Source organism: Dipteris shenzhenensis, chromosome 16, assembly GCF_047967505.1.
Source record: "Dipteris shenzhenensis isolate YYH24624 ecotype China chromosome 16, Dip_SZ_1.0, whole genome shotgun sequence".
Lineage (NCBI taxonomy): Eukaryota > Viridiplantae > Streptophyta > Polypodiopsida > Gleicheniales > Dipteridaceae > Dipteris > Dipteris shenzhenensis.
In genome coordinates this window covers 13,382,491-13,389,228 of record NC_141611.1, presented here as the reverse complement: position 1 = coordinate 13,389,228, position 6,738 = coordinate 13,382,491, and positions in this window count along the sequence as shown.

The following is a 6,738-nucleotide window of genomic DNA, read 5'->3' as shown; positions in this document are numbered from 1 at the left end:
GTGCCTTCTTGCAAAAATGTGAAACCGGCATGTTTCATGGGTAGAAGAGCAAACAAAGCAAGGATAACAAAATAAGGTTCCAAGGGGAGCCCATCGAGTACGCATTGGCATTACATAGAAGTGGGACAGGTAGGAGGTACAATCTATGGCCTTGCTTTCAAATGGGGGGGTAGAATTAATGCTAAAAACAAGGCCTTTCCTTGAAGTGCTCAACATTTGAAACTATGTCCAAACTTCTATTCCAAAACATTTGATTCTTTTCCTCGAAAATGGGAGGGGGGTAGTATGAGCTGAGCACTACATTTAGAATTGAGGAGGAATAGTTGAGTAAAAATTGAGGCCTTTTTAATTTGCCAAACATTTACAAAGTCCATGTTGAACATTAAGTCTCTCTCTCTTAAATCCTGTGTGAACCAAAGTGAGTTCTTAAGAAAGTAGAAAACGAGTTCTTAAGAAAGTAGAAAGTTTTTGAAAGCCAATATAGTCATTCTTTATAGATCAAGCATACTTGAGGATGTTATTAAGAGATGACGATCAAAAAGTGCCTAGCCTTGATGCAATAGTGCCGCAAGTCCATTTGTGCATCAAACCCTTAATGGGTCAACTTAATGTCGTGTTTCGGCATATTTGGTTTAAGGGTGGATGAAAATTGCGAAAATGCTTCATATTGAGGGCTCCATTATCTTATATTATTGTATGTAACTACTTATATTCCCAAAAAAAAAAAACCTACTTGATTTCATTGCATGTTTCTGTGGTAACCAAGTATGATCTAATATGGTATAAGGTTGAATATGAGTATTTGATTGAACTTTTGACATCATGCTACCTAGGGTGCAAATAAACTTTCATGATTTGGCAATTCACTAACATATGAAGTGAGTATTGTCTAATGTCAATTGATAACATGTATGGTTCAGTAGTTTGGTACCTAGGAGTGTGTTATATGCTTCTTATTTGATTGAGATGACTTTGCAAGTGAGTGGGGGCTAGTGAAAGTTGTTTCCATTGAACTTCTAAGGATGGTGTGAGCATAGTTTGTTTGATTGAATGGTGTCTAAGAATGGTGTGAGGATAGTTTGTTTAATTGAATCTAAGGATGATAGATAAGATATAGGAGGCATGCTAGTAGGGCCCTCTCAGCGCTACTAGCAACGAAATTTGAAGGCCCCATCAAGAGAAAGGCCAGATCAACGAAAATCTCTAGCAATCCAATGCTAGCCAAGCTTGACGATTTTGGAGGATTCAAGCTTAGCATTCCAATGCCGAAGCACTATGATCGGCCCATAGACATCAATGTTCTATACGTTTGGCTGAAATAACTTGCAAGGTTTTGTCATGCCCTCATTATTTACAATTTGGAATCACACCAATCTTCATGGAGATCTATTTTTTGCACTGTTGCTCAACATCCCATTGCTAGATATTTAGGGCTGGCTGTAGTGACAATAGTGAGGGGTCTTTTTAAAAAAATTAAAACTATCGATTATATTATAGTGGGCAATCAACCCTGTAAGACCAAATACCGCCTTAGGCCCATGTTGCAAGCAGCAGAAGGGGACTTAAATAAACGACACACATAGTTCAAGTAGACTTTTGCTAACCAGGAGGTCCTCTTCCCCTTGTAACTACCTAAGATCCCTAAGGTTGCTCTTAACTTGCCAAAGGTCACCCCATTTCGACAATCCTAGGAGGGGGTTCTATTCATTACATTGTGTGTCTCATTTTGTTTTCCCCCACCTTAGGGTGGATTCAGGCCACCGACCTGCCTATGGAGAAAAGCCATTTTGACAATGGCCAGGTGGGTGTGGTGGCTCACAGAGCCGATGAAAAAGTTATATGGAAAAGTTGGCACTTTTAAGTACATCAACATTTGATTCAATGAGAACATTTCACGGGTTATTTATACCAGCTGCCCACTTGATTGGCGACCTCCATATGGTGGGGCCCATTCTTATCATTCGTCCAAGTGGGGCGACGCACATTCCCACTTGATTTTGTCATTCATCCAAGTGGGGCGACGCACCTTCCCACCCGACTTTTGTCATTCATCCAAGTGGGGCGACGCACCTTCCCACTCGATTTTTGTCATTCGTCCAAGTACCCGATTTTGAGGGTGGTGGTGTTAGAAGCCAAGGTTATGTGGCAAGTCAAATGTGTGGTTAAGTGGGCTGAGGTGGCAATGAGTGGGGGCTACTCAAAGTGGGCTGAGGTGGCAATGAGTGGAGGCTACTCAAAGTGAGTAATAACGACGATAGTGGAGAGGAGACAAACAACTTTTGAGAGAAGGGCAAAGCAATAGGGAGCCAGCGATGGCGGAAGCCCAGCCACCATCGCCATCGCTGTTGCTGTTGATGTTGCTGCTGCTGCTGCTGCTTCTGCTTCTGCTGAGAGAGAGAGAGAAACTAGTACTGCTCAACCAACGTCCTGTCAAGGCTTTACCCATGTACGAGCAGCTCTTTCGCCCATCTCTCCCTTCCTTCCTTCAGTCCCCTCCATGCTTCCCATTACGCCCACGCCTCCTCTCCTTTTCACGGACATTTCGCTTCCCCGTGCCACCCCCGCTTTACTCGGCCCTGCTGCCCATCATCCCTCCCCCCCCTCCTGTCTTTCTCGACGTGACTCCCCCCTGCCTTCTTCCTCTGTAGCTCCCTTCAATGCCCAAGATATCATATCTCCCGATTCGCAACGTGGGCTCTCTGCACTTCGGGCCGGTTCATCCCCCCTGCCGCGCGCCCCACCGTCGCGTGTCCGATTGCGCTTGGTATCTTTTCTGGCGACTCAATTTATTGAGAAACGGGTAGTTTTTTCTTTGATCATTCAAAAAACTGTGCAGTAAGCCATCAAGTGGTGTAACGCTGTCTGTTTTAGAGCACATGCGTGTCCAAAAGAGATGAACGTTGGAAATGCTCTTGTGGTGAAGGCCTCAAAATTCCCATGACTAAAATGCACCCCGAGGCAAACCCAATCATGCATCCTTTCAAAGTACATTCAATGTCAGGACAAGACTCCATCTCTATCCAACAAATTGACTAGACGTTATAGGTTTTGAGTCTTTTCCAATTAATTTAATGAGCATTGGGTAGAGAAGCCCTTAATCTCAAAATTAGGAGACAAATTAGGGGTCCATAATTAAGCCTTACAAAGCTTATTGCAAAGTTGCTACCTATCACTTATTTTTTTCAAGAGTAAATGTACGTGTTTATCTTGGTAAAATGCCTTTGAGAAGTGAGTGTCACACCTAGCTATGCATCGAGTAACAAGGCCTTGGTTTTATTGATGCATATGGTATACCTTCATGAAACCAAGAGAGTTGGAGACACCAAATAAAGGGCATAATTATTTCCAAAGGGGACGTTTTGGACTTGTTTATTAACATAAAGGTGCATGTTAAGTTGGCAAATCGCCTAGTGTTGCAATAAAAGCCATGCCTGGTAGGGCCACAAGCATCAATTGAATACATTTGACGTTTGGTGAGTGTAATTATCATCAAAGTAACTCTTAAACCCCCTTTTTTGTCCCTAAAGAAGGCGCACATGTGTATACCTTACATTTATTCAAATAAGCAATAATGTGGTAGGACTATATTAGAAAGCCCTTTTAATCCTTTTAATTTGGCATCGTGCTATACGATTTCAATAAGGCCCATCCATTATTGGTTTGACATAAATGCTATGCTTCTATCAATTGTAGGATGCTTTAGAGCACATTTTGATAGGGCCCTCGTTGTAAAGGTAGAATGGAAAAGTTCATCTTACATGTCACAATCTAACCTATTTTAAAAGGGAACTTAAAAAGCTCTTATGGCCTATTTGTTATGATTCGGACAAGCACAATATGGGATTAGTAATGAAGATAAAAACTAGCATCAAAATAACAACTAGTTTACTCAAATGTGACCTCTATTACTATAAGTCTCATCCATCATCAGTGCATCATGATGCAAAGTTTAGCATCATGGTAGGAGAATGCACAAAAGAGTCTTTATGAGTTTTTTTCAACGAGTGCATGTTGTTGTTTTATCAGTTATAGATAATTTGGACATCTGCATTGTGCTACGTCCATCCTATCAATCTATGGAAATATTTAATAACACCCATCGCTCATTGTCATGAACCTTATAAAGTAAGAGATTTGTTGCCATTAAGGAAAAGTGTTATTTGACAAAAGTTTTCATTTCAATGGAAATTCCATCAAAGCAAGAGTGCAATTGGCTTTTCAAGGTCCATGCCATGAGTATACTATTACATTTTCCTCTAGTGCCCATCAACTATCATTGTTTTCCTTTTGTTAAACCCAATAAGTGTGTGGGTTAAAGCCTCCTAGTTACTTTGCAAGAAATGTTAAGTGTATAACCTTCACAAGCTATCCTTAGGATTACAAATTAATACCGCGTGATTTTACAATGTGTATTGGCATTTCTTACAACAACGTCACACAAAAAAATAAGATGAATTATGTGATCAATTTGTCAAAAATTAAATCTATAATACATGTACATTTTCACTTGTATTATTTAAAAAAATAACAATTCAAGCTTTGTATGATGAGTCAATAGACTCTTCTACTCAGCCTCAATTTGAAAAGGCATATCATTAAGGAAGGTTGAAGCAAGCAAAGTGCTATGTGTAAGCCTATTTTTGAGTAGCATGTTACATTACAACTATGTAGAAGTGGGCAGCTCATTATGAATTATCAAACAACATACAAGGTAGATATTAAAGAAAGAAAGATGTAATCAAAGAAAGTAATAAATGTTTGAGGTTAAAATTTTATTTGTCTTAAAGGAAGATGATATGTAGAACTCCGCAATGTATTTTCCTTGTGGCATCAACAACCTAGCATAAGACTCTTAATCATTCATGACACACAAGCTTTGATATTAGTTGTCAATCTTCTCGGCCCTTATAAGTATAGGGGAAGTGTATATAACATTTTCATCAAAACTAGAGTATTGAAAAGTTAGGCCAACTCCAATGACTTTTTTTTTTTAATAAATGGTTTTTTCAAATTTTAACCGCTTGACTAGAAGCATTTTTCATAAACGTTTAATAAGCAATGATATTATGTAAGATTACACAATATCTCCTACAGAAGAGGAAATCACACTACAAAATGTCTAAGTTTATAAGCATGTAAATTGAAAAACATTCTAAAAAGTTGTAAATTTATGATATGCTACATGTAACATATTAGCATCATACCAAACTGTCAAATTCACATTATATAGGACTTCACAACGTTAGTGTTGAAACGTAACTTGACATCTCTCAGTAACCTCATCAATCATTTGTGTCTATATCCAAGTCTCAAGTTTTGACTTTTCTATAAACCTATTTTAAAAGGGAACTTAAAAAACTCTTATGGCCTATTTATTATGATTTGGACAAGCACAATATGGGATTAGTAATGAAGATAAAAACTAGCATCAAAATAACAAGTAGTTTACTCAAATGTGATGTCTATTACTATAAGTCTCATCCATCATCAGTGCATCATGATGCAAAGTTTAGCATCATGGTAGGAGAATGCACAAAATCATACTCTGATTGAATAGAGTCTTTATGAGTTTTTTTCAATGAGTGCATGTTGTTGTTTTATCAACTATAGATGATTTGGACATCTGCATTGTGCTACATCCCTCCTATCAATCTATGGAAATGTTTAATAACACCCATCGCTCATTGTCATGAACCTTATAAAGTAAGAGATTTGTTGCCATTAAGGAAAAGTGTTATTTGACAAAAGTTTTCATTTCAATGGAAATTCCATCAAAGCAAGAGTGCAATTGGCTTTTCAAGGTCCATGCCATGAGTATACTATTACATTTTCCTCTAGTGCCCGTCAACTATCATTGTTTTCCTTTTGTTAAACCCAATTAGTGTGTGGGCTAAAGCATCCTAGTTACATTGCAAGAAATGTTAAGTGTATAACCTTCACAAGCTATCCTTAGGATTACAAATTCATACCGCGTGATTTTACAATGCGTATTGGCATTTCTTACAACAACGTCACACAAAAAATAAGATGAATTATGTGATCAATTTGTCAAAAATTAGATCTATAATACATGTACATTTTCACTTGTATTATTTAAAAAAATAACAATTCAAGCTTTGTATGATGAGTCAATAGACTCTTCTACTCATCCTCAATTTAAAAAGGCATATCATTAAGGAAGGTTGAAGCAAGCAAAGTGCTATGTGTAAGCCTATTTTTGAGTAGCATGTTACATTACAACTATGTAGAAGTCGGCAGCTCATTATGAATTATCAAACAGCATACAAGGTAGATATTAAAGAAAGAAAGATGTAATCAAAGAAAGTAATAAATGTTTGAGGTTAAAATTTTATTTGTCTTAAAGGAAGATGATATGTAGAACTCCGCAATGTATTTTCCTTGTAGCATCAACAACCTAGCATAAGACTCTTAATCATTCATGACACACAAGCTTTGATATTAGTTGTCAATCTTCTCGGCCCTTATAAGTATAGGGGAAGGGTATATAACATTTTCATCAAAACTAGAGTATTGAAAAGTTAGGCCAACTCCAATGAATTTTTTTTTGAAATAAATGGTTTTTCCAAATTTTGACCGCTTGACTAGAAGCATTTTTCATAAACGTTTAACAAGCAATGATATTATGTAAGATTACACAATATCTCCTACAGAAGAGGAAATCACACTACAAAATGTCTAAGTTTATAAGCATGTAAATTGAAAAACATTCTAAAAAGC